The following is a 21,503-nucleotide window of genomic DNA, read 5'->3' on the forward strand; positions in this document are numbered from 1 at the left end:
TTTCTGAGGGTATATTCCAAAGCTGGGACTCTCCCCTTTTCATTGGAGACTGGCAGCTTGTCACTGCTATGCCCAGAACCAGAGATATCAGCCTTCCAGCAGCCGGTCCCTGCTTCAGCTCCACACGCCTGGTATGCAGTTTTATATGTCCTGATGGATTGCTCTGGCTCCTGAACACTGATCTCCAAGTGCCCAGTAACTCCTAAAAGGTGGGACGCTTTAGTGTTTTATCTAATTGAAAGCTAAGAAATCTATATCCCGGAACTGGATTCTGGAGTCAAGCAAGTTCCCCTCTGACTGGAAAAATAAGAATTTACTCACCGTTAATTCTATTTCTCGTAGTCCGTAGTGGATGCTGGGTACTCCGTAAGGACCATGGGGTATAGACGGGCTCCGCAGGAGACTGGGCACTCTTAAAAGAAAGATTAGGTACTATATCTGGTGTGCACTGGCTCATCCCTCTATGCCCCTCCTCCAGACCTCAGTTAGGGAAACTGTGCCCGGAAGAGCTGACATTACTAGGAAAGGATTTGGAATCCAGGGTAAGACTCATACCAGCCACACCAATCACACCGTACAACTTGTGATAACTATACCCAGTTAACAGTATGAACAATAACTGAGCCTCTTTCAACAGATGGCTCATACAATAACCCTTTAGTTAAGCAATAACTATATACATGTATTGCAGAGAGTCCGCACTTGGGACGGGCTCCCAGCATCCACTACGAACTACGAGAAATAGAATTACCGGTGAGTAAATTCTTATTTTCTCTGACGTCCTAGTGGATGCTGGGTACTCCGTAAGGACCATGGGGATTATACCAAAGCTCCCAAACGGGCGGGAGAGTGCGGATGACTCTGCAGCACCGAATGAGCAAACTCAAGGTCCTCCTCAGCCAGGGTATCAAACTTGTAGAATTTTGCAAACGTGTTTGAACCCGACCAAGTAGCAGCTCGGCAAAGTTGTAAAGCCGAGACCCCTCGGGCAGCCGCCCAAGAAGAGCCCACCTTCCTCATGGAATGGGCTTTAACTGATTTAGGATGCGGCAGTCCCGCCGCAGAATGTGCAAGTTAATCGTGCTACAGATCCAGCGAGCAATAGTCTGCTTTGAAGCAGGCGCACCCAGCTTGTTGGGTGCATGCAGGATAAATAGCGAGTCAGTTTTTCTGACTCCAGGCGTCCTGGAAACATAGATTTTCAGGGCCCGGACTACGTCCAGCAACTTGGAATCCTCCAAATCCCGAGTAGCCGCAGGCACCACAATAGGTTGTGTTGGGGCCTTTCTGGCCTCACACCAAGCAACATATTTTCGCCATATGCGGTGATAATGTTTTGCTGTCACATCCTTCCTAGCTTTTATCAGCGTAGGAATGACTTCATCCGGAATGCCCTTTTCCATTAGGATCCGGCGTTCAACCGCCATGCCGTCAAACGCAGCCGCGGTAAGTCTTGGAACAGACAGGGCCCCTGCTGCAGCAGGTCCTGTCGGAGCGGCAGAGGCCATGGGTCCTCTGAGATCATTTCTTGAAGTTCCGGGTACCAAGTTCTTCTTGGCCAGTCCGGAACGATGAGTATAGTTCTTACTCCTCTCTTTCTTATTATCCTCAGTACCTTGGGTATGAGAGGAAGAGGAGGGAACACATAAACGACTGGTACACCCACGGTGTCACTAGAGCGTCCACAGCTATCGCCTGAGGGTCCCTTGACCTGGCGCAATATCTTTTTAGCTTTTTGTTGAGGCGGGACGCCATCATGTCCACCTGTGGTCGTTCCCAACGGTATACAATCAGCTTGAAGACTTCTGGATGAAGTCCCCACTCTCCCAGGTGAAGGTCGTGTCTGCTGAGGAAGTCTGCTTCCCAGTTGTCCACTCCCGGAATGAACACTGCTGACAGTCCTAGCACGTGATTCTCCGCCCATCGAAGAATCCTTGTGGCTTCTGCCATCGCCATCCTGCTTCTTGTGCCGCCCTGTCGGTTTACATGGGCGACCGCCGTGATGTTGTCTGACTGAATCAGCACCGGTTGGTTTTGAAGCAGGGATTCTGCTTGACTCAGGGCATTGTAAATGGCCCTTAGTTCCAGAATATTTATGTGTAGGGAAGTTTCCTGACTCGACCATTGTCCTTGGAAGCTTCTTCCCTGAGTGACTGCCCCCCAACCTCGGAGGCTTGCATCCGTGGTCACCAGGACCCAGTCCTGTATGCCGAAACTGCGGCCTTCGAGAAGATGAGCACTCTGCAGCCACCACAGCAGAGACACCCTGGCCCTCGGGAACAGGGTGATCAACCGATGCATCTGAAGATGCGATCCGGACCACTTGTCCAATAGATCCCACTGGAAGATCCTTGCATGGAACTGCCGAATGGAATTGCTTTGTAAGAAGCTACCATTTTTCCCAGGATTCGCGTGCAGTGATGCACAGACACCTGTTTTGGTTTCAGGAGTTCCCTGACCAGAGATGATAATTCCTGGGCCTTCTCCTCCGGGAGAAACACCTTCTTCTGTTCTGTGTCCAGAATCATGCCCAGGAACAGCAGAAGCGTCGCAGGAATCAGCTGTGACTTTGGGATATTCAGAATCCAGCCGTGCTGATGCAGCACTTCCTGAGATAGTGCTACGCTGACTAGCAACTGCTCTTTGGACCTCGCCTTTATCAGGAGATCGTCCAAGTACGGGATAATTATAACTCCCTTCTTTCAGAGGAGTATCATCATTTCGGCCATTACCTTGGTAAATACCCTCGGTGCCGTGGACAGACCAAACGGCAACGTCTGGAATTGGTAATGACAGTCCTGTACCACAAACCTGAGGTACTCCTGGTGAGGTGGGTAAATGGGGACATGCAGGTATGCATCCTTGATGTCCAATGACACCATAAAATCCCCCTCTTCCAGGCTTGCAATAACCGCCCTGAGCGATTCCATCTTGAACTTGAACTTTCTTATATAAGTGTTCAAGGATTTTAAATTTAGGATGGGTCTCACCGAACCGTCCGGTTTCAGTACCACAAACATTGTGGAATAGTAACCGCGCCCCTGTTGAAGGGGGGGTAACTTGATTATCACCTGCTGGAGGTACAGCTTGTGAATAGCTGCCAGTACTACCTCCCTTTCTTTGGGAGCCGCTGGCAAGGCTGATTTGAGGTAACGGCGAGGGGGAGTTTCCTCGAACTCCAGTCTGTATCCCTGAGATACCACTTGTAGAACCCAGAGATCCACCTGTGAGCGAACCCACTGGTCGCTGAAGTTCCAGAGACGCGCCCCCACCGCACCTGGCTCCGCCTGTGGAGCCCCAGCGTCATGCGGTGGACTTAGAGGAAGCGGGGGAGGATTTTTGTTCCTGGGAACTGGCTGTCTGGTGCAGCTTTTTCCCTCTTCCCTTGCCTCTAGGCAGAAAGGAAGCGCCTCTGACCCGCTTGCCTTTCTGGGGCCGAAAGGACTGTACCTGATAATACGGTGCTTTCTTAGGCTGTGAGGAAACCTGAGGTAAAAATGTTGACTTCCCAGCTGTTGCTGTGGATACAAGGTCCGAGAGACCATCCCCAAACAATTCCTCACCCTTATAAGGCAAAACCTCCATGTGCCTTTTAGAATCAGCATCACCTGTCCACTGCCGAGTCCATAATACTCTCCTGGCAGAAATGGACATTGCATTAATTCTAGATGCCAGCCGGCAAATATCCCTCTGTGCATCCCTCATATATAAGACGACGTCTTTAATATGCTCTATGGTTAGCAAAATAGTATCCCTGTTGAGGGTATCAATATTATCTGACAGGGTATCGGACCAAGCTGCTGCAGCACTACACATCCATGCCGAAGCAATTGCAGGTCTCAGTATAGTACCTGAGTGTGTATATACAGACTTCAGAATAGCTTCCTGCTTTCTATCAGCAGGCTCCTTTAAGGCGGCCGTATCCTGAGACGGCAGTACCACCTTTTTTGATAAGCGTGTGAGCGCCATGTCCACCCTAGGGGATGTCTCCCAACATAACCTGTCCTCTGGCGTGAAAGGGTACGCCATCAGTAACTTTTTAGAAATCACTAGTTTCTTATCGGGGGAACCCCACGCTTCTTCACACACTTCATTCAACTCATCCGATGGGGGAAAAACCACTGGCAGCTTTTTCTCCCCAAACATAATACCCTTTTTTGTGGTAGCCGGGTTAATGTCAGAAATGTGCAACACATTTCTCATTGCCGTAATCATGCAACGGATGGCCCTTGTGGATTGTACATTTGTCTCATCCTCGTCTACACTGGAGTCAGACTCCGTGTCGACATCTGTGTCTGCCATCTGAGGTAGCGGGCGTTTTTGAGCCCCTGATGGCCTTTGAGACGCCTGGGCAGGCACGGGCTGAGATGCCGGCTGTCCCACTGCTGTTACGTCATCTAGCCTTTTATGTAAGGAGTTGACACTGTCGGTTAATACCTTCCATATATCCACCCACTCTGGTGTCGGCCCCGCAGGGGGTGACATCACACTTATCGGCACCTGCTCCGCCTCCACAAAAGCTTCTTTATCAAACATGTCGACACAGCCGTACCGACACACCGCACACACACAGGGAATGCTCTGACTGAGGACAGGACCCCACAAAGTCCTTTGGGGAGACAGAGAGAGAGTATGCCAGCACACACCACAGCGCTATATAACAGGGACGTGCAGTCAGGGGAGGCAGTGCCTCCCCTGTCATTAATGATTAAGATAATACAAAGAAGATGCATATGACACATATTCTGTGTCATATGTATCTTCTTAATATTATTCTTTGCATTGGTGCCTCCCGTTGTCACTGGGGAAAGTATGGGGAGCGGGCACGGGCGGGGACTAGCCATGGGCTGTAAAAGCCCATTGAAAATATATGGGAAAGCGGCACCATTAGTGGTGCCGCTTTACTACAGGGACGTGCTTTCGACCTATGAAAGCACGTCCCTGTCAGTGAGGCCACAGTGATTGGCCAGCGGATCCGTCACTGGATCCGCTGTCAATCACTGTGTCGGCGACGCTGGCGGAGGAGGTGCGGGCGGCTGGATGCGGCGATGGTGTGGGCGGCGGGATGCGGCGGTGATGCGGGAGGCGGCGGTGCGGGTGGCGGGTTGCGGCGGCGGAAATTTACCTTTATCCTGCAGAGTTTGGCAGCGGAGCGGTTCCAGTTTCAAAAATGGCGCCTCAGCGTCATTTTTGAAATTCAAGATGGCTGCCGCGAGCCAATCACGGCTCGCCGCGTCATCGCCCCGCCCCCTCCGGCTGACTTATATAAGTCAGCGCGAGGCGGAGGAGAGTCAGTCCGACGGCGGAGGAGGAGCAGTGAAGAGCTCCTGAAGAGAGAAGACGCCAGAAGTCCTGGCTGGGCGGCGGCTATGCAAAAGAGCTTAGTAGCCGCCGCCCACCAGGTGAAGACGCTGGAAGCCCTGGGGGGGTGGCGCCCCCCAGGTGAAGACGCCGGAAGCCCTGGGAAGGCGGCGGCCACGCAAAAGAGCTTAAAGGCCGCCGCCCCCAGGTGAAGACCCAGTTTAATAAAACTTATTTTCAAGACGTGTGGTGTTTTATTTTAATATTTTCTTTACAGGTGGACTACAGGTGCCAGCGGGCCCTTTATGTCCGGGCATGCTGGCACTTGTGGTTCTCCAAGTGCCAGCATGCTGGGGCAGGCTTGCTGGGACCTGTAGGCTACCTGTAAAGAACAATATTACTATTCTTTGCAGGTGGACTACGGGTGCCAGCAGGCCCTTTATGTCCGGGCATGCTGGCACTTGTGGTTCTCCAAGTGCCAGCATGCTGGGGCAGGCTTGCTGGGACCTGTAGGCCACCTGTAAAGAACAATATTAACACACAATGAACACCGCACCCACCGCCACCAGGGGTGCGGGGCATAGCACTGGGCTATTAGCCCAGTGCTGGTTATTGCTCGGGAGGGGGGGCCCCATTTTTATTTTTTGGGGTTCCCACTTTCCGAGGAATTCCAACCCTGGGCTGACTGGCTGGGGGGGTAGATTACTGTTATGGCAGGGGGACACCACACTGAGTGTCTCCCCTGCTATGGCATTACTCCCCCTGGCTGGTTCTGCCTAGTGCTGGTTTTACTGATGTGTTGGGGGACCACCCTTTTTTTTTTTTTTCGGGGGGGGGGGCTTGTTAGCTGCCAGTGCCTCCCCAACCAGTGACCTCACCGCACGTCACTGCTATATAATGCAGGGATGTACACTATACAGAGTGATTTTTCCCCTATAGCAGCTTTTATACACAGTTTTGCGCCTAAATTTATGTGCCCCCCCCCTCTCTTTTTTACCCTTAAAGTCTGGAACTGCAGGGGAGAAACTGGGGAGCGTCCTTCCAGCGGAGCTGTGAAGAGAAAATGGCGCTGGTGTGCTGAGGAAGATAGCCCCGCCCCTTCAGCGGCGGGCTTCTCCCGTGTTTATAAATGTATAATGGCGGGGGTTAATGCACATATACAGTTTATTAGACTGTATTATGTGCTTTTTGCCAAGTAAGGTAAACTAATTGCTGCCCAGGGCGCCCCCCCCCCCCCCCCCAGCGCCCTGCACCCATCAGTGACCGGAGTGTGTGGTGTGCTAAGGGAGCAATGGCACACAGCTGCAGTGCTGTGCGCTACTTTAATGAAGACCGGAGTCTTCAGACGCCGATTTTCAACTTCTCTTCGTTCTTCTGGCTCTGCAAGGGGGACGGCGGCGCGGCTCCGGGACCGGACGACCGAGGACTGGGCCTGTGTTCGATCCCTCTGGAGCTAATGGTGTCCAGTAGCCTTAGAAGCCCAAGCTAGCTGCAAGCAGGTAGGTTCGCTTCTCTCCCCTCAGTCCCACGAAGCAGTGAGTCTGTTGCCAGCAGATCTCACTGAAAATAAAAAACCTAACAAATATTTTATATATAGAAAATATATATATATATATATATAGAGAGAGAGAGAGAGAGAGAGAGAGAGAGAGAGAGAGAGAGAGAGAGAGAGAGAATAAAAAATAAATAAAAAAATAATTAATAAATAAACAAATACAAATTAAACAATAAAAATTAAATTTATATATATATATATATATATATATATATATATAAAACTATATACACACATAAAATTAATTTAAATAAAAAAGAATTAAAAAAAATAAAAACAACACAACTGTAGGCTCTGCCCTTTCAGATAACTGTTTGTTATTCAAAATCTGCTGAGTGCCGCCTATATTGCTATATATTGTCTGGGCAATAAACTTCCGCTAAAACTTTATTAAGAAAGGACTGGTGAGTGCTCCATTTTTTGTCTCTACAAGTGGATCCCCTGGAGGGGTTTCGTGGATGACACCCCAGCTGTTGTTCCAGTATTCACACGTGAGTGCGACTTTCTCTACATATATATATATATATATATATATATATATAGTCTTCCTATGACCGGGACTCCACTTTCACATCAGAAATACCTGGGTGCCATACCATGCATCAAACAGAACTTCAATAGATGCGGATAGTAACAGGCGGCACTCCCCGAGTTTGAGCTACATTAAAGGCTTGTGTAGCTGTGAACTCATTCAAATCCGGGGAGTACAGCTTGTTACTATAGGGGGGGAATGCTGCTATACAGGAGATACTGGTTTCCATGAGTGCACATTTATTGGGCAAAAGGCAGCGCAGTGTTCACTTACCCCTCTCCCCCATTCCTCCTCAGTGCAGCGTGCAGGCTTAAAATAGTGATGCCCCAGTACCAGGGCCGGTGCAAGGTTTCTAGGCGCCCTAGGCAAAGCTCCACAATACCGCCCCTGCCCCCTCCCCCCTTTCGGAAACCCAGCGTGCGGGTCTTAGTACATACGGGAAATGTGGATAAACCCCCCAAAACTAGGTTTTTACCACATTTTCCCATTAGTACATCCCGCAGGTTGGGTATGGTATACTGGCTGTAAGGATGCCGGCGGTCAGAATACCGATGCCAGCATTCCGACTGGCTAAAACCTGACAGGGGAGTTTAGGTAAGAGAACCCTAATCCTCCCCATAACTTTCTCTCCCTGCAGACTAAGCCTGACCCTAATCTCTCCTCCAGCAGCCTAACCCCATCTCTCCCTTCCCACAGCCTAACCCTCACCTCCCCCTCCTGCAGTTTAACCCTAACCACCCTGCAGCCTAACCTTCCCCACCCCTTGTAGCCTAACCCTTACCTCCCCCTCCCGCAGCCTAACCTTAATCCCCCTGCAGCCTAACCCTAACCTTCCCCACCCCCTGCAGCCTAACCCTAACCATCCCCACCCCCTGCAGCCTAACCCTAACCTTCCTCACCCCCTGCAGCCTAACCCTAACCTTCCCCACCCCCTGCAGCCTAACTCTAAACTTTCGTTCGGGATCCCAGCTGTTGGGATACTGCCGTTGGCATTTTGACCGCTGTCAGGATTCCGTAGATGGCATTCGGTCCGCCAGGATGCTGAATGCTGGGATCCCAGCTACATCCCCATCCCGCCCGGTGTGCTGACTCTTATAGGCCCTACACACTGGGCGATTTGACTGCAAGATGTGAACGATCTCGTTCATTAATGAACGAGGTAACGTTCATATCGTGCAGTGTGGAGGCTCCAGCGATGAACGATGCGCGGCCCCGCGCTCGTTCATCGCTGGTGCCCCGTCGGCTGTGCATGCAGGCCAATATGGACGATCTTGTCCATATTTGCTTGCACTTCTATGGAGCCGGGTGACGTGGGGGAGTGAAGAAACTTCACTCCCCCCGTCACTGCCCCCCCCCTTCCGCCGCCAGGTCTCCCGTCGGCCGTATCCGCCGCCGGGCAGCTCAGCGGCAAATCTTTAAACTCCAGGAGAGGTTGCTGCTGTAATGCTGCAGGTGTACCCTTATTTGCAGCCACTTACCTATGTGAAGCAGGGCAGGGAATACATAATGCTGGATGTGCAGGCTACAGTGAGTGTAATGTGGCCAGGGAGAGAGAGGGAACAGGATCTCATCTGCTGTTGCTGCTAGCTATTATTACATGTCCCTCTGTAAACTGCAGCTCAGCCTATTCAGCTCCACAAGCTGAATGTTCAGCACAACTCACCCCTGGCTTGGTCTGGCTTGTGCCTCCTTATGCTTAGCCCAGTACCATGCTGGGAGCTGGCTGCACACAGTATAACTTTCTAGACACTGTTTGCACTGCATTCCTCCCCCACCACCTACGAGTCTACGACCTCCGTTCACACTCACAGCACAGCCTAATAAATCATGCAGAGAGGGGCTGCCGCTGATCTCCGTAGATCACAGGGAAGGAGGTGTGTACAGTGGCATCCTCACATGCTGCTTAGTGCTGGACTGCTGCAATCACTGAATAGAAAGAGGATCAATGACGGACTTTGCTAGGGAGGAGGTAGAGGGGGGAATGCTCCAATCGACCCTGCCTGCCCACCCCCCCCTATAAGTTACTGCTGTATTTACCATTCATGTTCGGGAGAGGGGAGTGGACTGCAGGGTAGAGCAGACAGTGTACATAAGAAGAGGCGGCTGCCAGGTAATACATACCCTCCAACATGACCCGCCCCACCAGGTACAAAATGCTCTGTTTCTGGACTTCCCTCTTAATTTATTATTGCCATCACCTGTGAAGAAACAGCTTTCTTATCATTTAACTAGTTCAACACAGGTGATGGAAATCATAAATTAAGAGGGAAGTCCGGAAACAGAGCATTTTGTACCTAGTGGGGCGGGTCATGTTGGAGTGTCTGGTAATATACACTTACATTTTCAGTGCTGCTGTGTGTGCCGGCTGATAACAGGGGGGGCGGCTATGGCATCCCTGCTCCGCTGCTCATCTCTTAAGGAAGAGGAGGAGCTGAACTAAGACAGTAATCTAGGAGCACTCATCAGCAGCGTGTGGTACCGCCCTCCAGTGGCCGGCGCTCATAGGCAGCTGCCTGAAGCTGCCTAGTGGTAGCGCCGGCTCTGCCCAGTACGCACCTTCCTTTATTGTTTGGTGCGCTGGGGTTCGCTCCCGGCCGCTGGACTCCCGCCTCCATCCTTCTCTACAAGCGTCTCAATGCGTGCGTGTGACGTCACATGCACAAAGCTTCAGCCGCAACCCGTAAGCGCCAGAAGCCTCTGCTGCCTGCACCTGACTGGAGACAGCGGAAGCCAGCAGGTGTATCGCCAGCAAAGTGAAGCACCACAACTGGCCTCCTTAGCGCCCCCTACATCCCAGCACCCGGGGCACGTGCCCCCCCCTAGTTGCGGCCCTGACTATAGCCTCATTTAGAACTTGTCTACAACATGGTTCTTTACTTGACACGCCTTCTTCTATCATTGTAACTGTGGAACAATGACTGGTTGGTGTCTATTGTAACCTCTTTGTGTTATACAATAAGTAATCAATTTATATAAGATACAATATACACAATACTGTATATGTACACAACATACAATATAACACAGATGGTAGGTTTGACTGTATTGTAGACATTGGCCCTGATTCAGAGATGGAGGCAGTGAGCATTAATGCTGCATTTTTGGTCACAGCAGCGATGCTCAAATATTCCTGAGGAAAAAGACGCCTCCTGCATGCAGCACTGACCCGAGTACTGCGTCTGATGATACAGCATCAGATCACCATAAATCGCAGTCCCAGCATACTCAGGCTGGATACCGGAACTCCTGCTGTGGGGCCAGGAAATCTGCATCCAAACACACAGAGCCTGGCACTCCTACAACATGGGGGTAACATACTCCCCATTTTTTAGAATGGTCCCCTTTGCAGCCCTCACTCACCAGTTTATAAAGGGTGGAGTATACATGTTATGTGTGTAACAATAAAATATGTTGCAATACGGAACACAGAACAATTATAATGTTGGGAAATAACATGATCAGTACATCTATCAGTAATAACAGAAATATTAGAAGATGAATGACTGAATGTGTAACAGAAACAATTTAGGTGAGAAAGAGATGTAACGTTTGCTATGTAAAATGTAAGCAGATAAGATAATAACTAGAGATACCATGTAGCTGTGTGACCCTGTAATGTAACTTGTAGTGTGATAACATTATTATGTGACTGTAGACATGGAGTCTGTATTGTTCAGTGTGGCCCCTCCCAGAATACACAGACCTCCAACATACAGTAGGAGAGTAGGATGGGACTCCTATATAAAGACTCCTCTCACCTCCACTCCTCACTCACTCTTCCTATACTCTGTACTGACTCAGATCTGTGGCTCACAATGCAGCTAGCACTCATACTCACCCTCTGCTGCTTTACCAGCATCCTGTCATTACCAGGTAAGTCATGCTCCCAATAGTTGTATTGCTATATATGTGCATGAGTGTATACAATATATCGACTTACTGTAATTCTGTCATTATCACATCTGTAGCAAAAGTTCTCAAACTCAGTCCTCAGAACTACAAACAGTTCATGTTTTCTGGGGCTCTGCATAGCATTGCAAGTAGATCGTTTATGTGTCAGTGAGTAATGACTACACCTGTGCAGCTTCTAGTTAACCTGGAAAACATGAACTGTTTGGGGTCCTGTGGACTGAGTTTGGGAGCCTACTGTATGTTCTATAGCATAGTTTTCCAAACTCTAACATAACAATCGAGGTTTTAAGGATATCCATGCTTGAGTCTAGATGGTTAAAACATAATGACTGAGGTATTAAGTCACCTGTGCTCAATTATAGATATACCTAAAACCTGGACTGTAATGACAGATTTTGGGAAACTGATCTATGGTATCCTAAGCTCTATCAGTGTATCGGTATATGAACTAGTTATTTACATGCTCACTTTTTTATTTATTACCAGTTATTTATATAGCGCACACATATTCCGCAGCACTTTACAGAGATTATTTAGCCATTCACATCAGTCCCTGCCCTAGTGGATATTACATTCTATATGCCCTATCACATGTACAAGCACACACATTCATGCTAGGGTTAATTTTTTTGGGAACCAATTAACCTACCAGTATATATTTTTGGATTGTGGGAGAAAACCAGAGTACCCAGAGGAAACCCATGCAAGTATGGGGAGAATATACAAACTCCACACAGATAGGGCCATGATGGGAATCAAACCCATGACTTCAGTGCTGTGAGGCAGTAATGCTATCCATTACACCATCAGTACATAAATGTAATATTATGTTACTCATTATACTTTAATATACTGTAAAATATTTTTACGAGTGTGACCATTGCAAAAAAAAAACCAATTTGCATGTATATGGAAATTAATATCTAGGATTAATCTACTTATACCCTTTTTACACTAGCACAAAAGTCCTGGGTTTTTGCACATGAACACACATCAACCTGGGATGTTTCTATGTGTATGCAAGCTACCCGAGCCTAAAGGCCCATTTAGATGGGCCGATGCGGGGAGAGATGTGTGCTGAGCGAACTGCTCAGCACACATCTCTTCCGCCGCTCAGCACAGCATGATCTATGCTGAGCGTGAGGGGGGATACGGGGGGGGGGGGGGGGGCGCTCACTTCACCCAGCGGGTGAAGTGAGCAACCCGCTAGATTGGCCTGCATGGCAGGCCAATCTAGCAGCAGCGATAGCGATGCGCGGGGCTGCGCATCGCTATCGCTGTAAGGGCTACACATGGAGTGATCAGGTTTATATTCTAAGCAATCTAGTCAGATTGCTTAGAATATCGCTCCATGAGTACTCCCTTAAGTACCCAACCTGCTCTTTAGCAGGATCGGGGCGGAGACCCTGGAAATTGCCGGGTGCAAGATCCAGCACATTCCTGGCTGTGAAGTTTGAAAGATGCATCAGGTATACAGACATGTTTGTCTTGTATATACTGCGATAGTAAAGCACATTTATATGCAGTTTACATGATAACTCCACATACAGTAGAAACAATAACAAAGACTTTCTTATTGAAGTTGTAGCCGTTTCTATTCATGTAATCTAAAATGTGGTGATATAGGGAATTGGTTACGCTTAATAGATGTATAGACCTACCCCTATATTCGTATAAATGTATATAGTTATATTTATCATTCCATTTATATATGGTTACAGTAGTGTCCTTATGTTATATGTTAATACAATATGTGATAAGGAAGAGTTGAGCATGCCATGAGGTATTTTCAGGACAATTATACCTCATGGTACATCAATTTTAGTTGATAAATATTACCGCTATCTGAAATGACCCCTTTCATCATTTAATATATATATATATATGTGTATATAATCTGCGGTACAAATGGATCTTTATGGGGACTGTATATAGATTTTCTTTAACTATGGTAGTGCCTCATCAAACAGCAGGGCACGAGGAACTTTTGAAAACAGCTCGTGCTGTCGGCGGGAAAGAGGAGGCTTCACGAGGACTGGGACTGGTCTCGTGGCCCCTGGGGCTCCTGTATAAAAAGGGGAGCTGAAGCGCTGAAAAGGGACTTGTGTGTGCGCCTCTGAGGGAGACACAGCTGCCTCTCCCTGCCCGCCGCTAAGAGCTGTGCTGTAAACATTGGCGGCGCAGTGGAGATGGTGTGGCTCCCTAACGAGCGAAAGCACACTGAATAAAAGGAAGATCTCCAGCGGCTAGCGAGAGCCGTGAAGAGCGGAGATCCGAGAAACCTAAAGACCGGCACGGCTAGCAGAGCCGGAGAGCTGGGGGAGCAGTTACCAGTGCGGCTGATGATAGCCGTGAAGAAGCGGAGATCCGGGACAGCCGTGACTGGTGACAGCAGCGTCCGTGATCAGCAGAGCAGCGGCGGCCAGCGGGGCCGTGAAGAACAGAGGAATCCGGGTGAGCAGTGACCGTCCAGAGCAGCGGCGGCCAGCGGGGCCGTGAAGAACAGAGGAATCCGGGTGAGCAGTGACCGTCCAGAGCAGCGGCGGCCAGCGGGGCCGTGAGGAACAGAGGAATCCGGGTGAGCAGTGACCGTCCAGAGCCGCGGCGGCCAGCAGGGCCGTGAAGATCAGAGGAATCCGGGTGAGCAGAGACCTTCCAGAGCAGCGGCGGCTGGCAGAGCGGTGCAGATATCAAGTATCCGCAGAGCAGTATCTAGAGGCAGCATATAAGAAGTAAGGACCGGTCCACCAATGAGAGGCTATCTGGGCTATCCTCCTTTGATATTGTGAATGTCAGGAGGCATTCACGGAAGACACCAGAGGTCTGTAACGGTTAATTATTTATCAGCACTCATTTACTACAAACATTACTCCAGGCACACTATCCTACTATATAGATACTGGACAGGCACTTGACTTTAGTTATCATCTACTCTTAGTTATACTGCTCTGAACTAACTTAACTTTGTACATGGCAAATTCATACAACTGGCCATAACTAGTGGAGATAACATACCCTCTGTCAGGAAGATAAATATTTATAATTTTACTAACACAGATGGATGGCTCCTGTTATAATAGGTTCTTACTACACAGTTAGAACTATACCAGCTCAGGATGATTTAACTACAGCACAAATCAGACTTAAAGCAACCAAAGGCCACTGGCAAGTCTAGACAGAGAGGACACAGCTTGATTCTTTTATTGCAACTTTATTATAACGCATGTCTGCTGGATACTTTGTTTAAACCGCAAGAGGAAAGGCTTTATTAGTTTACTGCCTCATTGTACTACAGGGATTATTTAGCTACAGTTACAATATATTCTCTTAAAACAAGAGTGTTAACATAAACTGTATCATCAGAGTGTCAACTGCATTATTTTACAACAAAGAAGACAGGGAGATATTCAAAATACTACTACTACACTAACCTGGATATAATATATAATTGATTCTGTACAGAAAACAATCAGAAAACTGTTATATATGCATATATAAGTCACCAAATCTTTGCTAAAGGAAGAAGGACTTAGGATATCTAACATTTGCATTGAAAAGAAGCCAAAACTCTGATTGGACCATATTAAATTGTTTGCTTAGAATGGTATATATATATGTATGTGGTTATTTATGTCTATGTGTGTGTCTATAGGTATATATATATATATATATATACATATAGATATAAGGTAAATGTACTTGACCTATTATATACTACAATGTTATGTATTTTTGTCAGTATATTTAATATAAAAAATTCTAAGAATGTATATGAAATATAAATTAATATTTATATAGTGTAGTATAATATTAATATAAAAATATAGATATATATATATATATATATATATATATATATTTTTATGTGAGTGGTTATTTATATATATGTAAACATTATAATTAATTGAAAATATGGAGTAAACTACTTACCTGCTAATTTGGTGTGATAATTGAGAAGTCGATTAACAACAGATCCTTTCCACCAATCTGCAACATAAAGAGAAATAATATATGAAGAAGCATTGTTTAATTAGTTTATTCAGATATAAATCATATAGACAGGGTGTTCCCAAGTCTACCCTGAGCCTAAATTCAATGTTATTGGATAGGAGAAATACTTGGGTGGAGGCACAACATTTTATGTAATATATATATATATATATAGGAATAGATATAATTAAATAAAACCCCAATTGATCAGGGTTACAAAGTGATGACACGGGGAACAGACATGTGGGAGCCCCCAGCAACTACAGAACAATCTTTCCCCAGTCACTGCACTTGCACTAGACTACCCATAACTAATCCATCTCCTTTCATTGTCATTTGGGGCCAGATTTAAACCAAATTATTCCCAAGAGCACTTCCATTTATGGGCTCTACACACTGAAAGATATGAACAATCTCGTTCATTAATGAACAAAATATAATTCATATCTTTAAGTGTGTAGGCAATAATGATGAATGATGCGTGGCCCTCTGCTCGTTCATCGCTGGTGCTGGCTCGTTCATACCTGCAAGCCAATATGGACAATATCATCCATATTTGCATGCACTGCTATGGTGCCGGGTGACAGAGGGACTGTCACCCCCCGCTGCCGAGTCACCCATCGGTCTTATCGGCTGTTGGCCACCTCGCCCAGCAATCGTGCAGTGTGTAGGGGCCACCTAAGCTGTAGGTTCCAGTTTATTTATGTGACATTGGGGGTTATTCAGATTTGTTAGCAATTGGGCAAAAAGCGTGTTGCACTGCAGTTGGGGCAGATGTAATATGGGCACAGAGAGTTAGATTTGGATGGGGTGTGTTCAAACTGTGATCTAAATTGCAGTGTAAAAGAAATCATCAGTATTTACCATGCTCAGAAAAATATAACCCACCCAAATCTAATTCTCTCTGTACATGTTATATCTGCCCCACCTGCAGTGTAACATGGTTTTTCCCAATTGCTATTTTTTTGGTTTGCTAACAACTCTGAATAACCCTTATCGTTGTGACAATGGGAACAAACTCAGCTTTTAGTTTAATCACATTGTTCACATTTAATTTTTATATAAATGATTCTACCTAAGAGGTAATGTTGGTTTATCAAACCATCTATGTTTTGCTAGTCATTTATTTCTCAAATATAATTTGTGGTGGGGGTGTGTACTGCCCAAACCATACCCTCATATAACTGCATTACTTGCAGCTGTCTTTTGTATTTAATTCCACAGTGTCAAATGTTATTCACTAATACCCCTTTCACACCGCACAAATAACCCGGTATTGACCCGGCAAATTGCCAGGCCGACATGGGTCAGCGTGTGGTGTGAAAGGGGCATAGCCGAAATCCCGAGTCGCCTGACCCAGCAATTCAACCCGGGAATAAAGCAGTGTTATACCCGGGTTGAATACCATGTCAGTGGCTGCGTAAATGGGCTCCCAGGTTGATGCGTCCCAGGACCCATTTACTAAAGAAGGGAGAAGCGGTGCGGAGATGATTTCATCTTCCAGCGCCACCTCCATCTCTGCCCCTGCCACCGGCTCTGCCCCCTGCTGCTATGGTAACCCGCCTGGCATATTGCCGGGTCGGGGAAGCCTACAGCTGCAGCCAATGCCGGATCCCACGCAGGAAGGACCCTCAGTAGAGTTGGAGCCCACTGTTCTCAGGCAGGTGATGTGATGGGCGGGGTAAGCATGCAATCAGAAAGCATGTCTGCTAAGAAATATTGTAATATGATAATAGTAAGAGATGTAGTCCTAGAAAGATATATATCTAATCTATATATATATATATATATATATATATATATATATATATATATCTAATCTATATCACTTTAGTAACTGATACCAATGACTAATGATGGCTTTTTCTTACCCTATAGTTGAGATCAACAACAATGGATGTACTGACTGTCCAGGTATGACCATATAAAACAGACATGTGTTTGATGTGTGGGATCATAGTTGGTGATAAGAATGTCTAATATTGTGCTACTGTATGTTATTATTATCCATTCTGGCTCATACTGGCAACATGTGTGGTGTAAATATATTTATTGTGTGTGTAGACATAGGTTACATAAAGGGCACTTAATCTGTGCATATACTATACAATTATCTGGCAGATTATTTGTCAGATCTGGCTTTTGGAATTAAAATCTGTTGTTCAGAGAAATTGGTTAAATCACGAATTTAATCAATTTCTATGAATGACAGTTTTTGTCCATTTTCCACTGGGAGCAAATGGTTAATTGTCATTTGTTCTCATTCATTGCCAGATTTTAATTCCACACAGCCAGATCTGGCAGATAAATGTATAGTGTATGCCTATGTTTAATCACACATATACAATCTAAGGTGCCAGCATTACCACAGTGATAAGGAAAGAAGAATCAGATGGACTCCCAGGAATATATTAATAAATAAGATATATAAAATGTAAAAGCAATATCCAAATTCTTTCAGAAAACCTGGCCACTTTGGGTCGATCGACACCCCCCACCCCATTGACTATGGTTTATTTCAGTTTGATTTTTGGTCTTGCCTACTTTAAATTGTGTTACTAGCCCATTTTTTTTCTGAAAATATTTTGTGGGTAATTGGATGCCCCCTATTTATTTATTGCCAGTAATTTAGAGCTTACATTTTCCTCAGTACTTTACAGAGAATATTTGACCATTCACATCAGTTCCTTCCCAGTGGAGCTAGCAATCTATAGTTCCTGTATTTTTGTGTTAGTATTAAGGACTCACCTGATGGGCTTCACAGTGATGTGGTAGATGGGCTGGCATTTTTGGCAAACGTGCTAAGAACCTCATGGGGAGAATTTTGGTACATTTAGATGCTATAAAAGGGTCTATTCCAGATCAGCAATGATGGTCTAACAATCAAAACATTTACTTCTGTGAGATTTGTCATTGATTAAAATAATATATATCTGTATCAATCAGACCTGTGTCTACTAAAGGGAATCTTTTAACTACAGAAATTAGCAGTATGAGTGTATTAGCAACTTGGAGATAACCTGTGCTCAGCCCTTATAAGATCACTATAATATTTAATATCACTCATTAATGGAATTATTAGATTAATTGCTTAATAACAATGCTGCATAGTAGGATTACACCTCTATAATTATTACAGAGGGAATATCTGAATGGCAATAAAGTTGTAAATGCTTGCAGCTGTATAATAGAGGAGATACAGTATTTGTGGAAGTGATAAATCTAATCTCACTAAATAAAAGATACACTGAGAGCAATGAGAGAGTACTGATAAGCAGGGCAGTACAGAGCCTGGCTGGGCCCAGGTGCTTTTCAAGAGGTGTGGCCTAATCACAGGAGGTGTGGTCATGCACCCTTAGAAAAAAATACTGAAAAAAAACGGTATTTTAAGCGCCTCCATGGCCACACAGCAGCATGTGCAGCAGTGACATGCGGTGGGGTGAGGCAGGTGAGGCAGAGCCTTTCCTGTCATACTAATGTTTGTGCCAGAGTTTTGACTATATAAAGTTTATGAAACATACAAAGAATATGTTTAAAATAACATATGGATTATTCAAATCATTTTTGTAGCCAACACTCTGGTGTAAAAAGTCTATGGCAGGTGAGGCAGTGTCTCACCTGTGTATCTTTTCCGCACGTCTGTGATCAACACTCATTAAATTTCCAGGAGTTTATATTGTTCCACCAGTGTATAATGCCCAGATGTAGCCTTTGGCTCATATATTGTATATAAATCTGGCTCTGGTCCTAGTCAGTGTCTCCTCAGCCTTTTAGCTCAACGCACGTCCCTGGTGTGCAGGGCTGAGGAGAAGAGCTGCTGCTGCTGCCAGGTAAGGGGGCCCAAGGCCCCCACTGGGCCCCTCTATCAGACCTGGGGCCAGGTAATTTATACCCTCTCCCCACCTCGGCACCGCTGCTGATAAGTCTCTAAATGGATTGATTGATAACTGCATTATAAAATACATTATATATATTTCTAACAAGGCAAATTAGCCCATATATATTAATAAATAACTGATATCTAGGCAGTAAGAGAAGACAGCAGCCAGGGGTCTTTTATAAGAATATTATTACACTTGTTTTTTTTAATAGCTAGTGTGAATTGTAAATCTATGGAATATGCTGCAGTATATAAAAAAAAACCTCTTGTTTGCATTGTACTTCATGGGTGGTCTTCAGTTTGCCGAATGTCGGGATCCTGGCGCACAGTATACCGGCGCCGGAATCCCGACACTCGGCACACCGACAGATATTCTCCCTCATGGGGGTCCATGACCCCCTTGGAGGGAGAATAAATAGCGTGGCACGCTTAGCATGCCACTGTGCCCGCAGCGTGGCGAGTGCAGCGAGCCTACAAGGGGCTCATTTGCGCTTGCCACGCTGTCTGTATGCCGGCAGTTGGGCTCCCGATGCCGGTATGCTGGTCGCTGGGAGCCCGGCCACTGGCATACCATACTACACCCGTACTTCATAAACAATTACTGTTCCTATATGTCATTCTATAGATTTACATTGTTGCCCAGGTAAAAGTTCAGATGAAATGGTCCAATTCATCCACTTTTAATAAAATTGATCAGTAATATTTTCTCCAAGGCCCCAAATTCCAGAATACCCATTTGTAGCAAATGGTTATACACTGACCATTTATCAGATAGACTGCAATGTGCCATTCTGGAACTGCACACATCACGGATATGTTCTCAGATGAACCCTGGTGCACATCACCACTAACTGAATCAGCCTCTAAGTATCATTTTACAGTGGAGGAACATTGTCAGCTCTGCACCATGTGGGTATAGTAAGAATAGTCACAAAGTGCAGGCCCAATGCTTCAATGGATAATGGCTGATGTAAATTTTATCTAATAGAAATCTTCCCACACTCAGATAGACCATTGACTGCAACCATATCTTTATTTTTGTAGATAATGAAGACAAGGGATCAGGAGCAGGACCACCGCCAATTACCACACAGGAACAAGGCAACACCTTTATGGCACGTGACCAAGGCGATTCTTCTGGAAACTATTTTGCAGACCAAGGCTCATCCACAGATATTCATGGAGACCAAGACCAATTTGCTGCATATTTTCATGATAACCAAGGCCAATTTTCTGGATCTCCAGTATAGGAACAATGGGGTTTAGGGATATAGAGGGAAGATTGGTTCTGGGGAGTATTTGTATAAAAATGTAACAATTTGTTTTCTAATAACCTGGAATTACAGTATAGGACTAATAGGGTCTGGGGATATAAAGGGAAGAAGGATTCTGGGGGATAGTCTATTTGTATAACAATGTAACAGTTTGTTTATTTAATAAAGAAAAAAATACTCCATGGTATTTGACAGTTAATTTACACTCTTCAAAATATAAAAGGTTTTATAGCTTTATATCAGGGGTGGGGAACCTTTTTTCTACCGAGGGCTATTTGGATATAGAGATAGAGATAGAGATATATATATATATATATATATATATATATATATATAATCCTTCGGGGGCCATACAAAAATTCTCAACTTAAAAAATTACCCTGCCCCCCAGTAGGTCTGCCCCCTAGAGGTACTGTGTGTGCGTGCCGGAGGCGCGTACGCCCAAAAAATGGGTGTGGCCAGTTAAAATGGGACGTGATACACATATGCCCCCAATAGTTCGGTGCCAGATCCACAATTGCCCCCACAGTGCCAGGTATACAGATGCCCCCACAGTGCCAGGTCTACAAATGCCCCTCACAGTGCCAGGTATACAGATGTCCCCACAGTGCCATGTATACAGATGCCCCTCACAGTGCCATGTATACAGATGCCCCTCACAGTGCCATGTATACAGATGCCCCTCACAGTGCCAGGTATACAGATGTCCGCACAGTGCCAAGTATACAGATGTCCCCACAGTGCCAGGTATACAGATGTCCCCACAGTGCCAGGTATACAGATGCCCTGCCCCCCCCCCTCCCCTCCCCTCCGTGCTGCTTACCGTGCTGCTTTCGGCGGGACACGGAGGAGAGCGCGGCTATGTTGGGCGGCGCCGCCGTGTAGGACTTGAAACCAGCCGCCGGTTCGAGAGCCAATCAGAGCCCTACACGCCGCCGCTCCCACCCGACAGCCGTGCTCTCCTCCCTGTTCTGACAGCTGAGACACGCTGCCGCCGGACTGAGCGGCAGCGTGTCTCACTGACACAAGCTGGTGGGCCGGACCAAACGGCTTCGATGG

The sequence above is a fragment of the Pseudophryne corroboree genome, chromosome 11 (assembly GCF_028390025.1).
Source record: "Pseudophryne corroboree isolate aPseCor3 chromosome 11, aPseCor3.hap2, whole genome shotgun sequence".
NCBI classification, from domain to species: domain Eukaryota; kingdom Metazoa; phylum Chordata; class Amphibia; order Anura; family Myobatrachidae; genus Pseudophryne; species Pseudophryne corroboree.